Source organism: Leptonotus elevatus, chromosome 5 (assembly GCF_054856555.1).
Source record: "Leptonotus elevatus isolate MCC_2025b chromosome 5, RoL_Lele_1.0, whole genome shotgun sequence".
Lineage (NCBI taxonomy): Eukaryota > Metazoa > Chordata > Actinopteri > Syngnathiformes > Syngnathidae > Leptonotus > Leptonotus elevatus.
The window spans coordinates 22,746,689-22,769,773 of record NC_141243.1 but is presented as its reverse complement, the minus strand read 5'-3'; the positions used below and the strand labels follow the sequence as shown (position 1 = coordinate 22,769,773).

Here is a 23,085-nt window from a genome sequence, read left to right as displayed (position 1 = left end):
TAACAACACTTGGAGATAACGGTTGACAATGTTACATTGAAAAATCAATAAAGAAGCCACCTCTGATATATTGCAGTAACTTCACTCGGCGATAACCATACATTGCATTCGCGATTACATTCATTGCAGGAGCAGAATTGAACAAATTCCTACTAAGCTGCTGTCACTTGATTAAATCTAAACTGCATTGGCCGGGAATCGAACCCGGGCCTCTCACATGGCAAGCGAGAATTCAACCACTGAACTACCAATGCTTAATGGTGTTTGCTGATCATAAAAAAAAATGGGTCGTCTGTCAGTGACAGTTCCAGGACTTAACCTTGTTCGTGAGTAGTGATGATTGACGGAAACGGGGTTTTGTTGTCCTGTGAGGGCGCTCCGCTCTTATTTGGATGCTACGGCAGGTTTCCGCGCATCCACCCAGCTTTTTGTGGCTTACAACAGCCCGAATGAAGGGGCTGCTGTATCCAAGCAACGCCTCTCACGTTGGATCGGGGAGGTGATTCAGCAGTCGTACCGGGTCCCTGGTCGTCCCCCTCCTCCTGGGGTGCGCAGTCACTCCACCAGGGGTGTGGCTACATCATCGGAAGTTCTGAAAGGAGTGTCATTGGAGGCTGCTTCCTGGTCGTCTCCTTGCACGTTCTCCAGATTCTACAGCTTGGATGTCACCTCTCCTAATCCACTGGATGTGGTTCGAGGTCCGGCGGAGGCCCCTCTATGAGGTACACTTTCCCGGGTCTTCGTGACATCGCTTGTATTCGGCGTTCCTTCCTTTTTCAGCAGCGCCACCTGGCGGCCGGGAGGGACGAAATAGAACGAAAGTTACGTATGTAACTATGGTTCTATGAGTCCCAAACAACTGCCAGGCTTGCTTGTCACTCAGGACACTCGTATTGGTTTGCGCTAGAAGGTTCTGAGAGACACGTTTCCGGCGACGCTCCTCCTTTATACATGAGGGTCACGTCAGCCGGAACAATAGACGTATACTTTACGTCTATACTACAAAATCGATCATCGAACTGCGGCCTAGGGATTCCTGGTGCCAAGTGCACATATGGACACCATTGTGTTTAAACATGGTGTTCATTATGGTCAGTCCGTGGCGAGCACAGAAGTCCAATAACAAAACACCGCTTGGGTTTTGATCGGGAGGTCCGTTCCTCCCAATCACGCCCCTCCAGGTCTCACTGTCATTACCCACGTGAGCGTTGAAGTCCCCCAGCAGAACGAGGGAGTCCCCAGGGGGAGCGCTCTCCAGCATACCTTCCAAGGACTCCAGAAAGGTTGGGTACTCTCTCTGAGCTGCTGTTCGGTGCATAAGCACAAACAACAGTCAGTATCAGGGTCAACGGAGGGTCAGTGTCCTCCCATCGCTCCAAATGCGTCCTCCGTGCGCGTTTGTGCTAAATTGACTATATGCGATCGCTTCGCCTAAATGCTTCCCCCGCTTTTTGGTGACTTGTTGTGTATGTAAAGCTGACATTAGTAGTTTGTTTTCGTCTTGTGTGGCAGCCTGGCAGATTATTTAACAAGGGTTTTTTGACAGTTGCTGTCATATTTTCGGGACTGAAGTAACGTTCCAGATCGAACGGTTGACAATGTTACAATGAGAAAAAAAAATGGAAGCCACCTCTGATATACTGTACTAACTTCACTTCACCATACATTGCAATCACAATTACATTAATTGCAGGAACAGATTTGAACAATATCATACTAAGATGCTGTTGAATTACTAAATCTAAGATGCATTTGCCAGGAACCGAACCCGGGCCTCTCGCATGGAATGCAAGAATCCTACCACTGAACTACCAATGCTTCCTTCTCTTTCATGATTAGGCTAAAGACCTCGAGGAAGATAAAAGATTTGAGTGGCCGGTAACATGCCATTTTTTGGAATGTAGAGTGCAATTTTACAGGATGACACAAATAGAATAAGCCAAAATCATCACACGATAGTTCATAAACGAAAAACAATAGAAAAGTCTATCTTAGACATGTGTCACGCTGATATGAGACTTTTGCTTGAGGGGGTATGATAACGAGAAAACAATGATGGTAAATAACTACACGTTGGGATCACAATCCATAATAATAACATTTGATTACGAGAAGTTGTGCATTGGCCGGGAATCGAACCCGGGCCTCCCACATGGCAAGCGAGAATTCTACCATTGAACTACCAATGCTTAATTCTGTTTACCCAATGGGTTGTACCTGTGTAAAGTGTAACGACTATTGCCAGTCACCCTCATTTTTTTTCTCCCTTCACTCAACATTTCACTCTTAGAAATATGCGCAAGGTCAACCTGGGGTGGGGCTGAGAGGTCTCCGCTCTCCCCCTTTCTACCTAAGCCAGAGACAGCCCAACAGAGATTACACCCTTTTGAAGTCAACCACCGGCCATGTCACCAGGATGTGAATGTTTGCTTTTCACCAGCCAGAACCACAGGTTTATGGCACCAAAGTATTTTATCGGAAAGCTCAATCTCCACCCCTGCCAAGTTTGCTTGAAAAACCATAAACAAAATTAACCAAAGGTCCGTTGGAATCCCGGTCAGTACATTCCAGCCATTTTTCAACTTTTTTATTCTTTTAGTAATACAAAGAACCACGAACATCGAATGTGGTGACTTCAGATTATGAATAAATAAATGAGGATTTAGATTTTATTCGTTGCGTTTCTCCAAAACTGAAAGTAAACATAACGTGGTGCCCCTATAGGCGATTGAGGGAATTACGACTTCCTCAAGCGCTGATCAAATTGCTCGTTCGTCCAAAAGACAACATCAACTATCGCTACATAAGATAGACTGCATTGGCCGGGAATCGAACCCGGGCCTCTCACATGGGAAGCGAGAATTCTACCACTGAACAACCAATGCTTATTGCTCTTAGTCAACAGTCTGTCAAACCTCCACCAAGGTAAAACATTTTTGAAGGGACATGTCATTCTACTGTTCTTGGACTATTGTTACAATGTGTGTATTGCAATAATAATATATAATAATAACAATAATGATATATTGTGATACCAACACTGCAATAATGTTAAGGAACTGTATAATGTGATAACGATCCTTTGCGGTAACAACACTTGGAGATAACGGTTGACAATGTTACATTGAAAAATCAATAAAGAAGCCACCTCTGATATATTGCAGTAACTTCACTCGGCGATAACCATACATTGCATTCGCGATTACATTCATTGCAGGAGCAGAATTGAACAAATTCCTACTAAGCTGCTGTCACTTGATTAAATCTAAACTGCATTGGCCGGGAATCGAACCCGGGCCTCTCACATGGCAAGCGAGAATTCAACCACTGAACTACCAATGCTTAATGGTGTTTGCTGATCATAAAAAAAAATGGGTCGTCTGTCAGTGACAGTTCCAGGACTTAACCTTGTTCGTGAGTAGTGATGATTGACGGAAACGGGGTTTTGTTGTCCTGTGAGGGCGCTCCGCTCTTATTTGGATGCTACGGCAGGTTTCCGCGCATCCACCCAGCTTTTTGTGGCTTACAACAGCCCGAATGAAGGGGCTGCTGTATCCAAGCAACGCCTCTCACGTTGGATCGGGGAGGTGATTCAGCAGTCGTACCGGGTCCCTGGTCGTCCCCCTCCTCCTGGGGTGCGCAGTCACTCCACCAGGGGTGTGGCTACATCATCGGAAGTTCTGAAAGGAGTGTCATTGGAGGCTGCTTCCTGGTCGTCTCCTTGCACGTTCTCCAGATTCTACAGCTTGGATGTCACCTCTCCTAATCCACTGGATGTGGTTCGAGGTCCGGCGGAGGCCCCTCTATGAGGTACACTTTCCCGGGTCTTCGTGACATCGCTTGTATTCGGCGTTCCTTCCTTTTTCAGCAGCGCCACCTGGCGGCCGGGAGGGACGAAATAGAACGAAAGTTACGTATGTAACTATGGTTCTATGAGTCCCAAACAACTGCCAGGCTTGCTTGTCACTCAGGACACTCGTATTGGTTTGCGCTAGAAGGTTCTGAGAGACACGTTTCCGGCGACGCTCCTCCTTTATACATGAGGGTCACGTCAGCCGGAACAATAGACGTATACTTTACGTCTATACTACAAAATCGATCATCGAACTGCGGCCTAGGGATTCCTGGTGCCAAGTGCACATATGGACACCATTGTGTTTAAACATGGTGTTCATTATGGTCAGTCCGTGGCGAGCACAGAAGTCCAATAACAAAACACCGCTTGGGTTTTGATCGGGAGGTCCGTTCCTCCCAATCACGCCCCTCCAGGTCTCACTGTCATTACCCACGTGAGCGTTGAAGTCCCCCAGCAGAACGAGGGAGTCCCCAGGGGGAGCGCTCTCCAGCATACCTTCCAAGGACTCCAGAAAGGTTGGGTACTCTCTCTGAGCTGCTGTTCGGTGCATAAGCACAAACAACAGTCAGTATCAGGGTCAACGGAGGGTCAGTGTCCTCCCATCGCTCCAAATGCGTCCTCCGTGCGCGTTTGTGCTAAATTGACTATATGCGATCGCTTCGCCTAAATGCTTCCCCCGCTTTTTGGTGACTTGTTGTGTATGTAAAGCTGACATTAGTAGTTTGTTTTCGTCTTGTGTGGCAGCCTGGCAGATTATTTAACAAGGGTTTTTTGACAGTTGCTGTCATATTTTCGGGACTGAAGTAACGTTCCAGATCGAACGGTTGACAATGTTACAATGAGAAAAAAAAATGGAAGCCACCTCTGATATACTGTACTAACTTCACTTCACCATACATTGCAATCACAATTACATTAATTGCAGGAACAGATTTGAACAATATCATACTAAGATGCCGTTGAATTACTAAATCTAAGATGCATTTGCCAGGAACCGAACCCGGGCCTCTCGCATGGAATGCAAGAATCCTACCACTGAACTACCAATGCTTCCTTCTCTTTCATGATTAGGCTAAAGACCTCGAGGAAGATAAAAGATTTGAGTGGCCGGTAACATGCCATTTTTTGGAATGTAGAGTGCAATTTTACAGGATGACACAAATAGAATAAGCCAAAATCATCACACGATAGTTCATAAACGAAAAACAATAGAAAAGTCTATCTTAGACATGTGTCACGCTGATATGAGACTTTTGCTTGAGGGGGTATGATAACGAGAAAACAATGATGGTAAATAACTACACGTTGGGATCACAATCCATAATAATAACAATTGATTACGAGAAGTTGTGCATTGGCCGGGAATCGAACCCGGGCCTCCCACATGGCAAGCGAGAATTCTACCATTGAACTACCAATGCTTAATTCTGTTTACCCAATGGGTTGTACCTGTGTAAAGTGTAACGACTATTGCCAGTCACCCTCATTTTTTTTCTCCCTTCACTCAACATTTCACTCTTAGAAATATGCGCAAGGTCAACCTGGGGTGGGGCTGAGAGGTCTCCGCTCTCCCCCTTTCTACCTAAGCCAGAGACAGCCCAACAGAGATTACACCCTTTTGAAGTCAACCACCGGCCATGTCACCAGGATGTGAATGTTTGCTTTTCACCAGCCAGAACCACAGGTTTATGGCACCAAAGTATTTTATCGGAAAGCTCAATCTCCACCCCTGCCAAGTTTGCTTGAAAAACCATAAACAAAATTAACCAAAGGTCCGTTGGAATCCCGGTCAGTACATTCCAGCCATTTTTCAACTTCTTTATTATTTTAGTAATACAAAGAACCACGAACATCGAATGTGGCGACTTCAGATTATGAATAAATAAATGAGGATTTAGATTTTATTCGTTGCGTTTCTCCAAAACTGAAAGTAAACATAACGTGGTGCCCCTATAGGCGATTGAGGGAATTACGACTTCCTCAAGCGCTGATCAAATTGCTCGTTCGTCCAAAAGACAACATCAATTATCGCTACATAAGATAGACTGCATTGGCCGGGAATCGAACCCGGGCCTCTCACATGGGAAGCTAGAATTCTACCACTGAACAACCAATGCTTATTGCTCTTAGTCAACAGTCTGTGAAACCTCCACCAAGGTAAAACATTTTTGAAGGGACATGTCATTCTACTGTTCTTGGACTATTGTTACAATGTGTGTATTGCAATAATAATATATAATAATAACAATAATGATATATTGTGATACCAACACTGCAATAATGTTAAGGAACTGTATAATGTGATAACGATCCTTTGCGGTAACAACACTTGGAGATAACGGTTGACAATGTTACATTGAAAAATCAATAAAGAAGCCACCTCTGATATATTGCAGTAACTTCACTCTGCGATAACCATACATTGCATTCGCGATTACATTCATTGCAGGAGCAGAATTGAACAAATTCCTACTAAGCTGCTGTCACTTGACTAAAACTAAACTGCATTGGCCGGGAATCGAACCCGGGCCTCTCACATGGCAAGCGAGAATTCAACCACTGAACTACCAATGCTTAATGGTGTTTGTTGATCATAAAAAAAAATGGGTCGTCTGTCAGTGACAGTTCCAGGACTTAACCTTGTTCGTGAGTAGTGATGATTGACGGAAACGGGGTTTTGTTGTCCTGTGAGGGCGCTCCGCTCTTATTTGGATGCTACGGCAGGTTTCCGCGCATCCACCCAGCTTTTTGTGGCTTACAGCGGCCCGAATGAAGGGGCTGCTGTATCCAAGCAACGCCTCTCACGTTGGATCGGGGAGGTGATTCAGCAGTCGTACCGGGTCTCTGGTCGCCCCCCCTCCTCCTGGGGTGCGCAGTCACTCCACCAGGGGTGTGGCTACATCATTGGAAGTTCAGAAAGGAGTGTCATTGGAGGCTGCTTCCTGGTCGTCTCCTTGCACGTTCTCCAGATTCTACAGCTTGGATGTCACCTCTCCTAATCCACTGGATGTGGTTCGAGGTCCGGCGGAGGCCCCTCTATGAGGTACACTTTCCCGGGTCTTCGTGACATCGCTTGTATTCGGCGTTCCTTCCTTTTTCAGCAGCGCCACCTGGCGGCCGGGAGGGACGAAATAGAACGAAAGTTACGTATGTAACTATGGTTCTATGAGTCCCAAACAACTGCCAGGCTTGCTTGTCACTCAGGACACTCGTATTGGTTTGCGCTAGAAGGTTCTGAGAGACACGTTTCCGGCGACGCTCCTCCTTTATACATGAGGGTCACGTCAGCCGGAACAATAGACGTATACTTTACGTCTATACTACAAAGTCGATCATCGAACTGCGGCCTAGGGTGTCCTGGTGCCAAGTGCACATATGGACACCATTGTGTTTAAACATGGTGTTCATTATGGTCAGTCCGTGGCGAGCACAGAAGTCCAATAACAAAACACCGCTTGGGTTTTGATCGGGAGGTCCGTTCCTCCCAATCACGCCCCTCCAGGTCTCACTGTCATTACCCACGTGAGCGTTGAAGTCCCCCAGCAGAACGAGGGAGTCCCCAGGAAGAGCGCTCTCCAGCATACCCTCCAAGGACTCCAGAAAGGGTGGGTACTCTCTCTGAGCTACTGTTCGGTGCATAAGCACAAACAACAGTCAGTATCAGGGTCAACGGAGGGTCAGTGTCCTCCTATCGCTCCAAATGCGTCCTCCGTGCGCGTTTGTGCTAAATTGACTATATGCAATCGCTTCGCCTAAATGCTTCCCCCGCTTTTTGGTGACTTGTTGTGTATGTAAAGCTGACATTAGTAGTTTGTTTTCGTCTTGTGTGGCAGCCTGGCAGATTATTTAACAAGGGTTTTTTGACAGTTGCTGTCATATTTTCGGGACTGAAGTAACGTTCCAGATCGAACGGTTGACAATGTTACAATGAGAAAAAAAAATGGAAGCCACCTCTGATATACTGTACTAACTTCACTTCACCATACATTGCAATCACAATTACATTAATTGCAGGAACAGATTTCAACAATATCATACTAAGATGCTGTTGAATTACTAAATCAAAGCTGCATTTGCCAGGAATCGAACCCGGGCGTCTCGCATGGAATGCAAGAATTCTACCACTGAACTACCAATGCTTCCTTCTCTTTCGTGATTAGGCTAAAGACCTCGAGGAAGATAAAAGATTTGAGTGGCCGGTAACATGCCATTTTTTGGAATGTAGAGTGCAATTTTACAGGATGACACAAATAGAATAAGCCAAAATCATCACACGATAGTTCATAAACGAAAAACAATAGAAAAGTCTATCTTAGACATGTGTCACGCTGATATGAGACTTTTGCTTGAGGGGGTATGATAACGAGAAAACAATGATGGTAAATAACTACACGTTGGGATCACAATCCATAATAATAACAATTGATTACGAGAAGTCGTGCATTGGCCGGGAATCGAACCCAGGCCTCCCACATGGCAAGCGAGAATTCTACCATTGAACTACCAATGCTTAATTCTGTTTACCCAATGGGTTGTACCTGTGTAAAGTGTAACGACCATTGCCAGTCACCCTCATTTTTTTTCTCCCTTCACTCAACATTTCACTCTTAGAAATATGCGCAAGGTCAACCTGGGGTGGGGCTGAGAGGTCTCCGCTCTCCCCCTTTCTACCTAAGCCAGAGACAGCCCAACAGAGATTACACCCTTTTGAAGTCAACCACCGGCCATGTCACCAGGATGTGAATGTTTGCTTTTCACCAGCCAGAACCACAGGTTTATGGCACCAAAGTATTTTATCGGAAAGCTCAATCTCCACCCCTGCCAAGTTTGCTTGAAAAACCATAAACGAAATTAACCAAAGGTCCGTTGGAATCCTGGTCAGTACATTCCAGCCATTTTTCAACTTTTTAATTATTTTAGTAATACAAAGAACCACGAACATCGAATGTGGCGACTTCAGATTATGAATAAATAAATGAGGATTTAGATTTTATTCGTTGCGTTTCTCCAAAACTGAAAGTAAACATAACGTGGTGCCCCTATAGGCGATTGAGGGAATTACGACTTCCTCAAGCGCTGATCAAATTGCTCGTTCGTCCAAAAGACAACATGTATTATCGCTACATAAGATAGACTGCATTAGCCGGGAATCGAACCCGGGCCTCTCACATGGGAAGCGAGAATTCTACCACTGAACAACCAATGCTTATTGCTCTTAGTCAACAGTCTGTCAAACCTCCACCAAGGTAAAACATTTTGAAGGGACATGTCATTCTACTGTTCTTGGACTATTGTTACAATGTGTGTATTGCAATAATAAGATATAATAATAACAATAATGATATATTGTGATACCAACACTGCAATAATGTTAAGGAACTGTATAATGTGATAACGATCCTTTGCGGTAACAACACTTGGAGATAACGGTTGACAATGTTACATTGAGAAATCAATAAAGAAGCCACCTCTGATATATTGCAGTAACTTCACTCGGCGATAACCATACATCGCATTCGCGATTACATTCATTGCAGGAGCAGAATTGAACACATTCCTACTAAGCTGCTGTCACTTGACTAAATCTAAACTGCATTGGCCGGGAATCGAACCCGGGCCTCTCACATGGCAAGCGAGAATTCAACCACTGAACTACCAATGCTTATTGGTGTTTGCTGATCATCAACAAAAATGGGTCGTCTGTCAGTGACAGTTCCAGGACTTAACCTGGTTCATGAGTAGTGATGATTGACGGAAACCCTTTCCGCGGAAATTTTGAATGGGCCTGCTGACTCACGTGGAAACACGCAATACTTGGAGCAATAAAAATACAATTTAAACCATTGAAATCGGTCAAGAAATGTGGAAGTTAACCATAATCAACTAAAAGTATTACTGCCCCTTTAAGAAACATGCACATTCACGCACACACATTTGATTTTAACTAACATTTAAATGAGCTGAACAATTTAAAATTTAAACCATTGAAATCGGTCAAGAAATGTGGAAGTTACCCATAATAAACTAAAAGTATTACTGCCCCTTTAAGAAACATGCACATTCACGCACCAACATACGTCACGCAGCAACATTCCATTGATTTTGTATAGGATACGAACACCTCAAACAAAAGCATCTCACGACTTAACGGTTAAAGATGCAGATTCCAGAAATGGCTCGTTAGAACGGCAAGGGTTTGGGGAACGCGAGCATGTTCTCAGTTTTTTAATCAGATTGAAAATGACCAAATGAGAGCAGGTTGAAAACTTATGATTGATCGAAAATGAAGAGGGGAAAACGCTGAAATTAACATGGAAAAAGAGGCGACATAGTCCGACTTCTCCTCGCTTAAAGTGAAAATAAAGATACTAAATGACACCTTAGCGAAATAAAAATTGGTTTGTCAGAAACTAAACACTTGTGGCTACAAAATGTGCGAATTTGATGTCTAGTGAGCAAAGATTGTGGCCATGGTGACAAGTTCAAGTGAAACTTGAAATCAATTTTTTCCCTGTCTACACTCTGATTCTTAATTGGTCCGCTCAAGCCCATGCACTACAAACCAATGTGATAAAGGCTATTTCACTCACTGTCTTTGAACCCGCACAGGGGGGAGAGCTTTCATTCCTTAAATTTTTTTTTGACACTGAGCTAAAGATTAGAAAAATTCCAACAAAATGAGCTAAAATTCATATCGGCCGGTTAACCTATGCGCGCGCAGCGTGTCTTGGAAAAAGGTGCTTGATTGGAGTTGATCTCTTTCGGTTTCCCATTCATTCCTATGGGACTTTTTTTGGGAGTTTTTTGGGAATAGCGTCGCCATGGTAACTGGGAATTCTTATAAAAATAATAGCGCAGCGAGTCAGATCGAGCCGCATCGTTTGATACCTCATTTGTGCCGGTGCGATCTACGGTACGGGCCGCATTTTTGCGGAAAATAATAAACCCTTTTTCCCTTTTTCTAGGATAATAATATGTGCCTTCTGCTTCGCAGCAGGCCCATAATAATAGCGCAGCGAGTCAGATCGAGCCGCATCGTTTGATACCTCATTTGTGCCGGTGCAATCTACGGTACGGGCCGCATTTTTGCGGAAAATAATAAATACTTTTTCCCTTTTTCTAGGATAGTAATATGTGCCTTCTGCTTCGCAGCAGGCCCATAATAATAGCGCAGCGAGTCAGATCGAGCCGCATCGTTTGATACCTCATTTGTGCCGGTGCGATCTACGGTACGGGCCGCATTTTTGCGGAAAATAATAAACCCTTTTTCCCTTTTTCTAGGATAGTAATATGTGCCTTCTGCATCGCAGCAGGCCCATAATAATGATATATTGTGATACCAACACTGCAATAATGTTAAGGAACTGTATAATGTGATAACGATCCTTTGCGGTAACAACACTTGGAGACAACGGTTGACAATGTTACATTGAGAAATCAATAAAGAAGCCACCTCTGATATATTGCAGTAACTTCACTCGGCGATAACCATACATTGCATTCGCGATTACATTCATTGCATGAGCAGGTTTGAACAAATTCCTACTAAGCTGCTGTCACTTGACTAAATCTAAACTGCATTGGCCAGGAATCGAACCCGGGCCTCTCACATGGCAAGCAAGAATTCAACCACTGAACGAACTACCAATGCTTATTGGTGTTTGCTGATCATCAACAAAAATGGGTCGTCTGTCGGTGACAGTTCCAGGACTTAACCTGGTTCGTGAGTAGTGATGATTGAAGAAACACCGACTTATGTGAGAGATTCGTATGTCATTTTTTAGAAGAAACTTAAAACTAATTTTCTAGTATTGGTTCTGTTTCGTCACTCCCGACAGCCAGGTGGCGGTGCTGAAATAGCAAGTGATGAGTTATTAACATTGTTTTTCAGTTTCAATTTATATTTTAGCCGTTTTGGATTTAGTTAACTCAGTATGGCTCAATGAATAGAATTGTATTCTTATCTGTCTCACTTTCATGAGAGGAGAAGGGGCAACGGGTTTTTTCCATTCGCTATCTTAAAGGGAGTTTAGTCTAGGACCGGTCTCAGCCGGTCGGAAGAAGGGAGGCACAGGCTGATGTATTGTTTTTCTCTAATCTGATTTGTATTCCTGGGAACTTGCTGAGGGAGGAGACTTTTGTATTCACCCACTTTTCAATAAATAATGATGTGCCGGAGTAGAGAGGACACAATCTGAACAGAGCACTGTTTGAGAGAGTTCAATTGTTGTCATCAAAAGCTTTTGATACCTTTGCAAAGGGACTTCTTCACCAGAATCTCACCATTCAGTTAATTGAACACGCAAAGAGTAGAATATAAATATTGTCTACTCTAACAAATGGTGATCCCCGACGCTGAATTATAACGAATGGTGACCTCCGCTGTATTCTAACGGATGGTGGTATTTTGACGTGGAGCAAGCTGCGGCGTTCACGGACGGGCGGAACTTCTAGGCCTAAATAAATAAAGTACGGTAAGTGGAGACTTTTATCCACGTAGGGAGGTTCTGTCTGTTTGGGTCCGCTGCAACTGGTTTTTCGTCTTCCAAATTGTCTAAATTTTAAATGAGATCTGTGTGAACAAGTTGTAGTTTGATGTCGTTATAGAGTTGGGATAATTCCTACGATATTGAACTAAACACGTCGTGGGGTGGTGCATTTTTAAGTGACGTAAATGCAGACTTAAAGAGATGAAGCTTTTTTTATACGGGATGAAGTAGTGGATTTAATTTGTTAATTTGTTTTGTTTTTCGTCACGCTACGAAGAATTCTTAGACCATAATATATATTGAATAAAAGGGTTACCGGATGACGTAAGAAGTCTTTCTTTTTACTAAGGATCGCGAAGATTATGGTATGCGCTCTGTTTTTTAAGCAGTTTGGCCGATTGGGGACGAGTATCATATTTGCTCATGACTCTTGGTGAGAACGTCCATTTACACGTAATATGTTTTTTGAAAAAAAAGCGCCTGTTTGAAATTGAACAGTATTGAGGGGTCCAGGTTGATTACAGTGATAATTGGATTTGTGTTACTGTATTTGCAATCGAGAGATTACGTGAATTTTATTTTATTTTTTGGCGCTCCTACGATTGTAGTTTTGGGGTCAGGATTACCGTCTGAATTCCTTTTGTTCTACGGTTTAATTCGATAGCGCGTGACAAGTTATTTTGAAAATGAGCGCCTTGCAAAAATTTTGCAATATATGGAGAACAGTTTAGCTCAGCGGGATTGGATAACCGCTGTGTATAAACGAGAGGTCACGTGATTCTTATGTGTGTCTGTTGTGTGGCCATATGTGTTAACCTATTGAACTATTATACTACAAGTGAGACGTCACTGTATTGATAAATATTAATACTACTTGCGTAGAATAGAAACCGAAAGTAAAAAATAGCCTACAAACAAAATGGGGGCGATTTCGACCCGGATACAGAATGGTTTGTCCTGAATGCGCTTCCGGTTCATAGTCGGGACTTGCACTTGTGAGTCGTAGCCATGCGGAAAAAAAAAAAAACGTCGATGAAAAACGAAAAAACAAACTATGGATCGATTGTATAAAAAGCTTTCGCTGGACAAAAATGGTACGTCAGACTTTTGTATTTTCTTTGTTGGTAATGATGTAGTGGCTGAATTTGATGCTAAAATGACTCCAGCATTTGTGAGCAGTTTACGGGTGATTTGTTCGAAGTTAACCCGTTTACTGAAATCACCGTACAAAACTGCGGTTTAAATGCCATAAGATTTGTAGACAACGAATTGGTAGAATAAAACCGTTTATTATTTTCTAATGATTAAAGAGTGTGTGCGTATGTATTTGAGTGTGTGACCTAGCTTCTAAAAGGTGGGGGCTATTATTGTGATTGTGAGTGAGAAATGTGATTTTGTTTGTTTTTCTTCAATATCTTTAACTAAGTTTGGTGTTGTTTTTGTGTGAGATGAGACTGTTGTGATAGTGGCGTTTGTTTTATTAATGGGAATGTGGTAAAATAGGTTTTGCGATGTATAATGTTAAGATCCCCCCCCCCCCCCGTTTCTAGGTTAGAAGAAAAGGAGGGGGCTGTGGGTTAGAGCATAATGTGTCCTCGTAATGGGACTTTTTCTTTGTCAAAATGGTAAGAGAGGAATGATAAACAATAAAAAAATAAGTAATAGTATTTGAAAGATATTGTTGAGTTTTTGTAGAAGGATATTAAATTAGTGTTTTATTTTTATTTATTTATTTATTTTTAGTGACTGAGCCAATAGTCTTTACACTTTAATGATTGATGAAGATGGTTAATTTGTTAACTTTCCCTTTTCGGGACAAATGAATAAAGAATAATGATAAAATAATGGTATTTTGTTTGTGCTGTGTTGGGTTGACACAATTATGCCTACATCTGTACAGCTGTGGCTAGAAGTAAGATAGTTGAATAAGAAGTTATAAATGTTTTTGAAATTGACATAATGATAATGATTTTTAATATTTGTTTTTTCTCTGAGTGTGTCATTTCAGAAACTGATGTTTGAGTTCCAAGGCAGATGAGGGTTTGATGGCCTTCACTGATTACAAACTGCGAACGGGATGTGCCCCAGCTGCTGATACGTTGTATTTGCAAGTATTGCTAGTAGCTATTTTGAAGGGGTATTTAAAAAAAAAGAAAAGGCAGTTTTTTTTTTACGAAACATTTTTGAGAAAGCAGGAAGTGAACTATCTTGCTGTAATCCCATTTCCTCAGTCTGGCATTGTAGTGCATTGGATCAGCCGGGTGCATTCGTTGGTCGAGGTGAGCGCCTGGAAGGACCGAAAATGTGTCATCGGGTCCACATTGCAGACAGCGTCTGAATGGATGTGGCAGAGATCAAAGGTCAAAAGCCGCAGAGCAACAGTCTTCTCCTCCTGTGCCTAAAAAAACATGATGCTCAACTTCCACAATGCCCAGTGACTGTGTACAAGCCTCATTACAGAGATGTCTCCTCTAATCGCTGATGACTGAACTTTGTCTGACACAGCCCCGCCCTGAACATTGACTTTTGAAAGCTGGTGGTCTGACTGGGATGCGACCCTTCAATCGGTGAAATGCTGCACGGTATATGCAAGGCATTTTTAATGTGTTGAATGGGGAACTGTGATCTATAGCAAGATATTTCAGGAAATTGAAAACGACATATGTGAATTTGAAATGAGGGATTGAGAAAATTTATTTCAATCTATAGCCTACTAAATTGTTGCCTATATTTTTGGGAGAATCAGTTTCTGAATTGGTACAATGGGAATTTTATTAATATGATATGATACGATATACTTTTATTTTCCCCGTGAGGAACTTTTTTGGACTTCGTCCAGCTGCAGCTATAGTATAAAATAAATTATAGAATAAAATGAGTAGTAACAAGTAAAAGACTAACTAAGAGTTTGATGGTTAATTTTAGATATTTTTTTTTTCACAGCACTGTGATTTATGAATCCCAGAAATATTTTGTGTGCTGTGTTTTTTATGAGCCCCGCTAATATGTAAAAGAGGTGAAGTTGATTAGCAGTTTGAAGATAATTTTTAGTTTGATTAAATCTAGGAAATGGTAGATATTTGTAAGTTTTGTGTAATTCGTATCCTGAATTAGATTAATATGGTTACCTCTATTTTTATGGCCCCAAAGTCATCATATATTAGTGTCTTACATTGTATCTGCTTGTGCTCATTTTTATTGTAGTGTTTTGTAGTTTTTTTGTATACCTCATAGCCTGATTTAGAGGGTTGTGTTATTTACGACGTCTTTTGAGTTATGAGGTCTCTATTTTATCCTCCCTTTATCTTGACGTGTTTGAAAAAAACAGTGGATCTTTGTCAAAATGAGGGAGTTTATGTTTAAGAAATTAACCAATGTAGACGAATTAGTAGATTAAAAAATGAAAAGGTTTTGAAGAGATAATCCACAGTTTGAATATGAAAAGGTTTTGAAGTGATAATCCACAGTTTGAATATGAAGAAATCTACCAGAGGAAATCGAGCAAAGTAAGTCTGAAGCAAGCAAGGACAATAATGCATATTCGCCGGATAAAGGTAATTATATTATATTATATCTTTTATCTCAGAATCACATTTGAAAAATGTAATGTTTGGAGCCCAGTGTTTGCAAAAGAGTATATATAATATGAATATATGTGATTCCTTTCAGGATGGTGAAAGGCACAGTTATGCAAATTTAGAACAAATTTAGTCGTGGTAAAAAATTACCTATTATTGAACAAAACCTATTTGAAAAATAAATATTTACAAGCTCTGTCTTATATTAATGAATGAGCGAATGTCATTCAACTCAATCAAAGGCTGGGCTCTATTTTAATGTCACAAAAATAGATATTTTCCTGTTCCAACAGCACAGGACCTACGGATCTTAACCAAATAACATTTACTAATCCCAACTAACAAAAACTATCAGGGTTTTTCCTCCAAATAAAATTTATGTGGGTTTATGAGAAGACTAAAAACATATTCCGCTCTCAGGTTGATAACGGAAAGGAGAGACGAAATTCCACAACTGGTCTACAAGGCTGCCGGCTATCTCATCAACTGATGATCATCAATCTTATCACCTCCGACCTGGGAGCCACGTCAGCTGACCCAGTGTTCGGTTCTGGAGCGGCCGTTTCGACATCATTCGACATCGTTTTGACATCATTCAACGGATCAAGTCAAGTGCCTTTTCCTGGGCAATCATCACGAGAATCACATTTGCAGGCAATCTATTCTGGGGATCTGCAAAAAGCTGACAACGTCTTCTTCTCATTCAACAAAGAACTTCATCACGAGATGGCTTCAAAGAACACATATTTGTCTGCCGATACATTGCGACACTTTTTAATGAACAACATTTTATGTTAAGCCTCACATATGCTATGCTTATTCCACTAAAAATCTTTTAAATGTATCAAATTGTTTTTTAATGTCATATGATTGCTAAACTACCTCCTCTCCTGCTAAAGGGATGTTTTAATGATAATTATTTCCACCACACAACCATTGAAAAAAAATGTTTTAATGTGTTGAGCTCTCATGAGCTCAAATGAGGGAATGATGAGTTATTAACATTGTTTTTCAGTTTCAATTTATATTTTAGCCGTTTTGGATTTAGTTAACTCAGTATGGCTCAATGAATAGAATTGTATTCTTATCTGTCTCACTTTCATGAGAGGAGAAGGGGGCAACGGGTTTTTTCCATTTGCTATCTTAAAGGGAGTTTAGTCTAGGACCGGTCTCAGCCGGTCGGAAGAAGGGAGGCACAGGCTGATGTATTGTTTTTCTCTAATCTGATTTGTATTCCTGGGAACTTGCTGAGGGAGGAGACTTTTGTATTCACCCACTTTTCAATAAATAATGATGTGCCGGAGTAGAGAGGACACACAATCTGAACAGAGCACTGTTTGAGAGAGTTCAATTGTTGTCATCAAAAGCTTTTGATACCTTTGCAAAGGGACTTCTTCACTAGAATCTCACCATTCAGTTAATTGAACACGCAAAGAGTAGAATATAAATATTGTCTACTCTAACACAAGGCAGGGGTCACGTTGTGGCCAAATGCTGCGTTTGTGCCAAAAGTTTTGTCTGGCTCTCAAGTCAACCACCCTATTCGTCTCGCTCGTTTTGCTCCACCTTCGACGGATGGGGTTGACGCCACGGGGTTTTGTTGTCCTGTGAGGGCGCTCCGCTCTTATTTGGATGCTACGGCAGGTTTCCGCGCATCCACCCATCTTTTTGTGGCTTACAACGGCCCGAATGAAGGGGCTGCTGTATCCAAGCAACGCCTCTCACGTTGGATCGGGGAGGTGATTCAGCAGTCGTACCGGGTCCCTGGTCATCCCCCTCCTCCTGGGGTGCGCAGTCACTCCCCCAGGGGTGTGGCTACTGAAGTGAATTAATTTAATTATAACTGTTTGATTTATAATATTACTATTTAGAAGTGGACATAACTGCTTTAATTTACTCAGTATGTCTCTGTGTGAGAATTCAAGGTGATGTGGGGGGTTGAAGCGAATGTGTTAAATAGATTCCTTCAACAACATCTGCTGAATCATATCAGCTGACCCTGTCCAAGGCTTCATTCCACAACAATTGAGTCACATTTGCGAACTTCATCTCCAGATGACTTCAAAGCGGGAACACATCTCCGTCTGCTGCTGCACCGCGACACTCTTTCTTGAACAACCACAACATTTTGTGTTAAGCCTCACATATGCTATGCTTATTCCACTGAAAAATCTTTTAATGTATCAAATTGTTCTTTAATGCCATATGACTGCTAAACTACCTCCTCTCCTGCTAAGGGGATGTTTCATTGGTGTTTGCTTCTGTTTCTTATTCTAATGATAATGACTACTTCCCCCACACAACCCTTGCTTAATGTTGCGCCTGCCGTTTGTGATGATGAAGATCCCCGCTGGAATTTTTCTGTGAAATATGAAATAATTGTGTATTATTGGACTCTTTCGAGTCCAAGAGGAGGATTGAAGTGAATTAATTTAATTATAACTGTTTGATTTATAATATTACTATTTAGAAGTGGACATAACGGCTTTAATTCACTCAGTATGTCTCTGTGTGAGAATTCAAAGTGATGTGGGGGGTTGAAGCGAATGTGTTAAATAGATTCCTTTGTCTTTTACAAACCGGTTGAGCAGGAGGGGGTTTAGTGACACCTCTTCTGGCTCTGAAAACAACGTAAATCTTTGTGTGTGAGAAGAGGGGGAACATTTTGGGCTACGTGTATTGATGTATCATGTGACTGTCTGAGAAGGAGAGGATTGGCCGAAGAAGACGGGGAGGGGTTTGAAGAGTCACGAAAGGATACTAGTGCCTGGAACTGGGGGAGGAGCGACACACATGAGGGAGATCAATGGCGGCGTTCAGCCGATCTCATGTGCCCATTAGCTTATGTAAAAAAAATCTTGATTTCACCGATCTCATTGTCTGAGTTTGATAATCAACATTATGAACACGGGGAAACAAAGAACGATTTCCCAACACTACATCATTGGAAGTTCTGAAAGGAGTGTCATTGGAGGCTGCTTCCTGGTCATCTCCTTGCACGTTCTCCAGATTCTACAGCTTGGATGTCACCTCTCCTAATCCACTGGATGTGGTTCGAGGTCCGGCGGAGGCCCCTCTATGAGGTACACTTTCCCGGGTCTTAGTGACATCGCTGGTATTCGGCGTTCCTTCCTTTTTCAGCACCGCCACCTGGCGGCCGGGAGGGACAAAATAGAACGAAAGTTACGTATGTAACTATGGTTCTATGAGTCCCAAATAACTGCCAGGCTTGCTTGTCACTCAGGACACTCATTTTGGTTTGCGCTAGAAGGTTCTGAGAGACACGTTTCCGGCGACGCTCCTCCTTTATACATGAGGGTCACGTCAGCCGGAACAATAGACATATACTTTATGTCTATACTACAAAGTCGATCATCGAACTGCGGCCTAGGGTCTCCTGGTGCCAAGTGCACATATGGACACCATAGTGTTTGAACATGGTGTTCATTATGGTCAGTCCGTGGCGAGGACAGAAGTCCAATAACAAAACACCGCTTGGGTTTTGATCGGGAGGTCCGTTCCTCCCAATCACGCCCCTCCAGGTCTCACTGTCATTACCCACGTGAGCGTTGAAGTCCCCCAGCAGAACGAGGGAGTACCCAGGGGGAGCGCTCTCCAGCACACCCTCCAAGGACTCCAGAAAGGGTGGGTACTCTCTCTGAGTTGCTGTTCGGTGCATGAGCACAAACAACAGTCAGTATCAGGGTCAACGGAGGGTCAGTGTCCTCCCATCGCTCCAAATGCGTCCAGATCGAACGGTTGACAATGTTACAATGAGAAAAAAAATGGAAGCCACCTCTGATATACTGTACTAACTTCACTTCACCATACATTGCAATCATGATTACATTAATTGCAGGAACATATTTGAACAATTTCATACTAAGATGCTGTTGAATTACTACATCTAAGCTGCATTGGCCAGGAATTGAACCCCAGCCTCTCGCATGGAATGCAAGAATTCTACCACTAAACTACCAATGCTTCCTTCTCTTTTATGATTAGGCTAAAGACCTCTAGGAAGATAAAAGAGTTGAGTGGCCGGTAACATGCCATTTTTGGAATGTAGAGTGCAATTTTACAGGATGACACAAATAGAATAAGCCAAAATCATCACACGATAGTTCATAAACGAAAAACAATAGAAAAGTCTATCTTAGACATGTGTCACGCTGATATAAGACTTTTGCTTGAGGGGGTATGATAACGAGAAAACAATGATGGTAAATAACAACACGTTGGGATCACAATCCATAATTATAACAATTGATTACTATAAGTTGTGCATTGGCCGGGAATTGAATCCAGGCCTCCCACATGGCAAACAAGAATTCTACCACTGAACTACCAATGCTTAACACTGGTCAACCAATGAGTTGTAGAAATATCAGAAGGCTAAACTTTTTCATGGGACTTGCTATGTCTTGTATCATTCTTGGAATTATACATTGCAATAACAACACTCTCACACGATTTTGAACTGTTCAATGATCCATACAAATAACAATCGTTATAACAAAAGATGTGGGGGTAGCCGATTTAGCAAGTAAGACAAACTTCCATCCCTCCAGCCTTTTCATTAGGCTCTTCCGGAGAAATCCCAAGGCTTTTACATTGCGCAAAGAAATTTGAACAATTATAGAGTAAGCTACTTCCACCTATGTAAAGATAGACTTCATTGGCCGGGAATCGAACCCGGGCCTCTCACATGGCACGCGAGAATTCTACCACTGAACAACCAATGCTTAGTGCTTGTCCATCAACAGTCTGTCAAATCTACACCAAGGCAAAACATTTTTGAAGGGACATCTCATCCTACTGTTCTTGGACTATAGTTACAATGTGTGTATTGCAGTAATAATATATTATAATAATAATAATATCTTGTGATACCAACACTGCAATATAATAAGGAACTGTATAATGGTATAACGATCCATTGCGGTAACAACACTTTGAGATAACGGTTGACAATGTTATATTGAGAAAACAAAATGGAAGCCACCTCTGATATATTGTAGTAACTTCACTTGGCTATAACCATACATTGCAAACACGATTACATTCATTACAGAGCAGAATTTAAACATTTTATGCTAAGCTGCTGTCACATTACTAAATCTAAACTGTCATTGCTTCCTTCTTGCTTTAAATGATTCTCGTCATTTATCAGGAAAAAAAGAATGACAGTCGGACAGCCCGTGACGGACTGGTGAGCATTCCGTCAATGCAGAGTACTAACTATACATTGCAAAGAACAGACGGAATACCCGGATGTTATGCTTCCTGGTTCTGACACATTGCTATAACTGTTTACCATGTTACTAGATGTTATATATTTATGAGTAATATATTAAAGAAGTATCATTTGAAATTATACATGGGATTTATCCAATTTAGTATTATATTGGGGGGGAAAAAAGTTCTGGAAAGACACCGATTTGAGTTGCAGGTTTTGATCTGATTCTCCTGAAATTGTGGTACATCTATAAAAGTTATCTTTGAATAAAAAGTGAATCATATTTATTCATTAATATATTCATATATAATATTGTAAATTTGAGTTGTTAAACTAAATTGTGTAAAAAACTACTAGATTTAATAAAGTTGTACTTTACACATTAAATATTTAATATTATTTACGCTCATAAAAGGGGAGGACTACTGCACAGTACTTACAAACGTGATACTGGTGGCGGGCAGCAACGCACATGCCGTGCGTAGTCTGCCAGAAATGAAAGAAGAACAACAAATGTGATGCTCCTCCGCTGCCATTTGTTCCTTGAAGTACGAAATGCATCTTGGGATATTTTCTCAGCCAAGCCATCACCAAGCAACAACCGATGGATCCTTGGTTTAAACTAGCAAAAAAGAACGACATCCGGGAATTTCCTGTGGTCTTGGCTTATGTATATTTCCGATTAGAACAGCCCAACACATTTTTAAACATCAACATAGTACATAGTAGTACAAATTCATTGAAAGCAAGTCACATGATAAAACTGTGATGAATTACAGATATACGACAGTGAGATAAGCGTGCTTGGGAAGTACGTTCATGAGACCCGGATTACCAAGACCCTACTCATTGCGTCACAAGAACGTACTTTGTGTTCTTGATATTGAGAAATGGCACAAGTTGGCCAAACTCTCTCTTTAATGGCGATGGAATAATTTAGACGGTACTGAGGGGAGTTGTAATTCCTTCAGCAACCTCTAGGGGCGCCATGTTGCCTTTGCTTGTTTGTAGGAGCAAAGTCAATGATGAAAATTCTATTATCAAGTGTTCATAATCTTGAAGTCGCTACTATAGTTAATTGTGGAGTTCTTTGCTTTAGTAAGAGAATTAATAATCCACTCAAAAGCACAAATGGTTCGAAACTGAATGGAATTTTTAGAAAACTATTTTATTTAGTAATTATACACAAACACAGCCTAACCTATCAATCAACTGAAATAAAATGTGAATAAAAGATGAAAAGAAAACATGGAACCTAACGAACTAAAATAAGAAGGTAATGTAAAAGGTGAATGGGGAAGAAAATGGAAACGGTTGACCTGTCAATCCTTTTTATATCTGGATCAAAGAGTTGCGCCAGTGGTATGGTCAAATTGCAATAAAAGCGCACTTACGGACTGGTTCAGGAGTACGGGAGAGAGAGGGTCTCTGCGAGCATCCTCAGTTAAAGAAAACTCAAACTGTAGTCCAGTCAGAAGCTAGGGCGGTCGAATTTATCTAAATAATTTGAGAGTAAGCTACTACCACCTTTGTAAAGATAGACTGCATTCGCCGGGAATCGAACCCAGGCCTCTTACATGGCAAGCGAGAATTCTACCACTGAACAACCAATGCTTAGTGCGCTTTAATCAACAGTCTGTCAAACCTCCACCAAGACAAAACAATTTTGAAGGGACATCTCATCTTACTGTTCTTGGACTATTATATAATATATAATCGTCACACGATGTTTCATAAACAAAAAACACTAAAATCTTAGACACTTGTTGTAGATGTTTTCAGTTTACAAGTGCTCAATGTGGCCACCACCAGCAGCAAGGACAACATCACGCTCATATGAGACTTTTGCTTAAGGGGGTATGATAAAGAGAAAACAATCATGGTAAATAACTACACGTTATGATCACAATCCATAATGATAAC

General features: G+C 41.7%; 12 non-coding genes across 12 annotated transcripts; all 12 read right to left on the bottom strand.

Annotated features, from left to right (window-relative positions):
- Positions 1 to 183: 183 nt before the first annotated feature.
- trnag-gcc (transfer RNA glycine (anticodon GCC)) lies at positions 184 to 254 on the bottom strand. The gene has a single exon. It is a non-coding gene; the product is annotated as a tRNA-Gly (tRNA).
- A 1,864-nt stretch (positions 255 to 2,118) lies between these two features.
- trnag-gcc (transfer RNA glycine (anticodon GCC)) lies at positions 2,119 to 2,189 on the bottom strand. Its single transcript has one exon. It is a non-coding gene; the product is annotated as a tRNA-Gly (tRNA).
- A 625-nt stretch (positions 2,190 to 2,814) lies between these two features.
- Positions 2,815 to 2,885, bottom strand: trnag-ccc (transfer RNA glycine (anticodon CCC)). The gene has a single exon. It is a non-coding gene; the product is annotated as a tRNA-Gly (tRNA).
- Positions 2,886 to 3,271: 386 nt separating this feature from the next.
- trnag-gcc (transfer RNA glycine (anticodon GCC)) lies at positions 3,272 to 3,342 on the bottom strand. Its single transcript has one exon. It is a non-coding gene; the product is annotated as a tRNA-Gly (tRNA).
- Positions 3,343 to 5,206: 1,864 nt separating this feature from the next.
- Positions 5,207 to 5,277, bottom strand: trnag-gcc (transfer RNA glycine (anticodon GCC)). Its single transcript has one exon. It is a non-coding gene; the product is annotated as a tRNA-Gly (tRNA).
- A 625-nt stretch (positions 5,278 to 5,902) lies between these two features.
- On the bottom strand, positions 5,903 to 5,973 carry trnag-ccc (transfer RNA glycine (anticodon CCC)). Its single transcript has one exon. It is a non-coding gene; the product is annotated as a tRNA-Gly (tRNA).
- Positions 5,974 to 6,359: 386 nt separating this feature from the next.
- On the bottom strand, positions 6,360 to 6,430 carry trnag-gcc (transfer RNA glycine (anticodon GCC)). The gene has a single exon. It is a non-coding gene; the product is annotated as a tRNA-Gly (tRNA).
- A 1,865-nt stretch (positions 6,431 to 8,295) lies between these two features.
- trnag-gcc (transfer RNA glycine (anticodon GCC)) lies at positions 8,296 to 8,366 on the bottom strand. Its single transcript has one exon. It is a non-coding gene; the product is annotated as a tRNA-Gly (tRNA).
- A 625-nt stretch (positions 8,367 to 8,991) lies between these two features.
- trnag-ccc (transfer RNA glycine (anticodon CCC)) lies at positions 8,992 to 9,062 on the bottom strand. The gene has a single exon. It is a non-coding gene; the product is annotated as a tRNA-Gly (tRNA).
- A 385-nt stretch (positions 9,063 to 9,447) lies between these two features.
- On the bottom strand, positions 9,448 to 9,518 carry trnag-gcc (transfer RNA glycine (anticodon GCC)). Its single transcript has one exon. It is a non-coding gene; the product is annotated as a tRNA-Gly (tRNA).
- An 11,079-nt stretch (positions 9,519 to 20,597) lies between these two features.
- On the bottom strand, positions 20,598 to 20,668 carry trnag-gcc (transfer RNA glycine (anticodon GCC)). The gene has a single exon. It is a non-coding gene; the product is annotated as a tRNA-Gly (tRNA).
- Positions 20,669 to 22,705: 2,037 nt separating this feature from the next.
- On the bottom strand, positions 22,706 to 22,776 carry trnag-gcc (transfer RNA glycine (anticodon GCC)). Its single transcript has one exon. It is a non-coding gene; the product is annotated as a tRNA-Gly (tRNA).
- Positions 22,777 to 23,085: the final 309 nt, after the last annotated feature.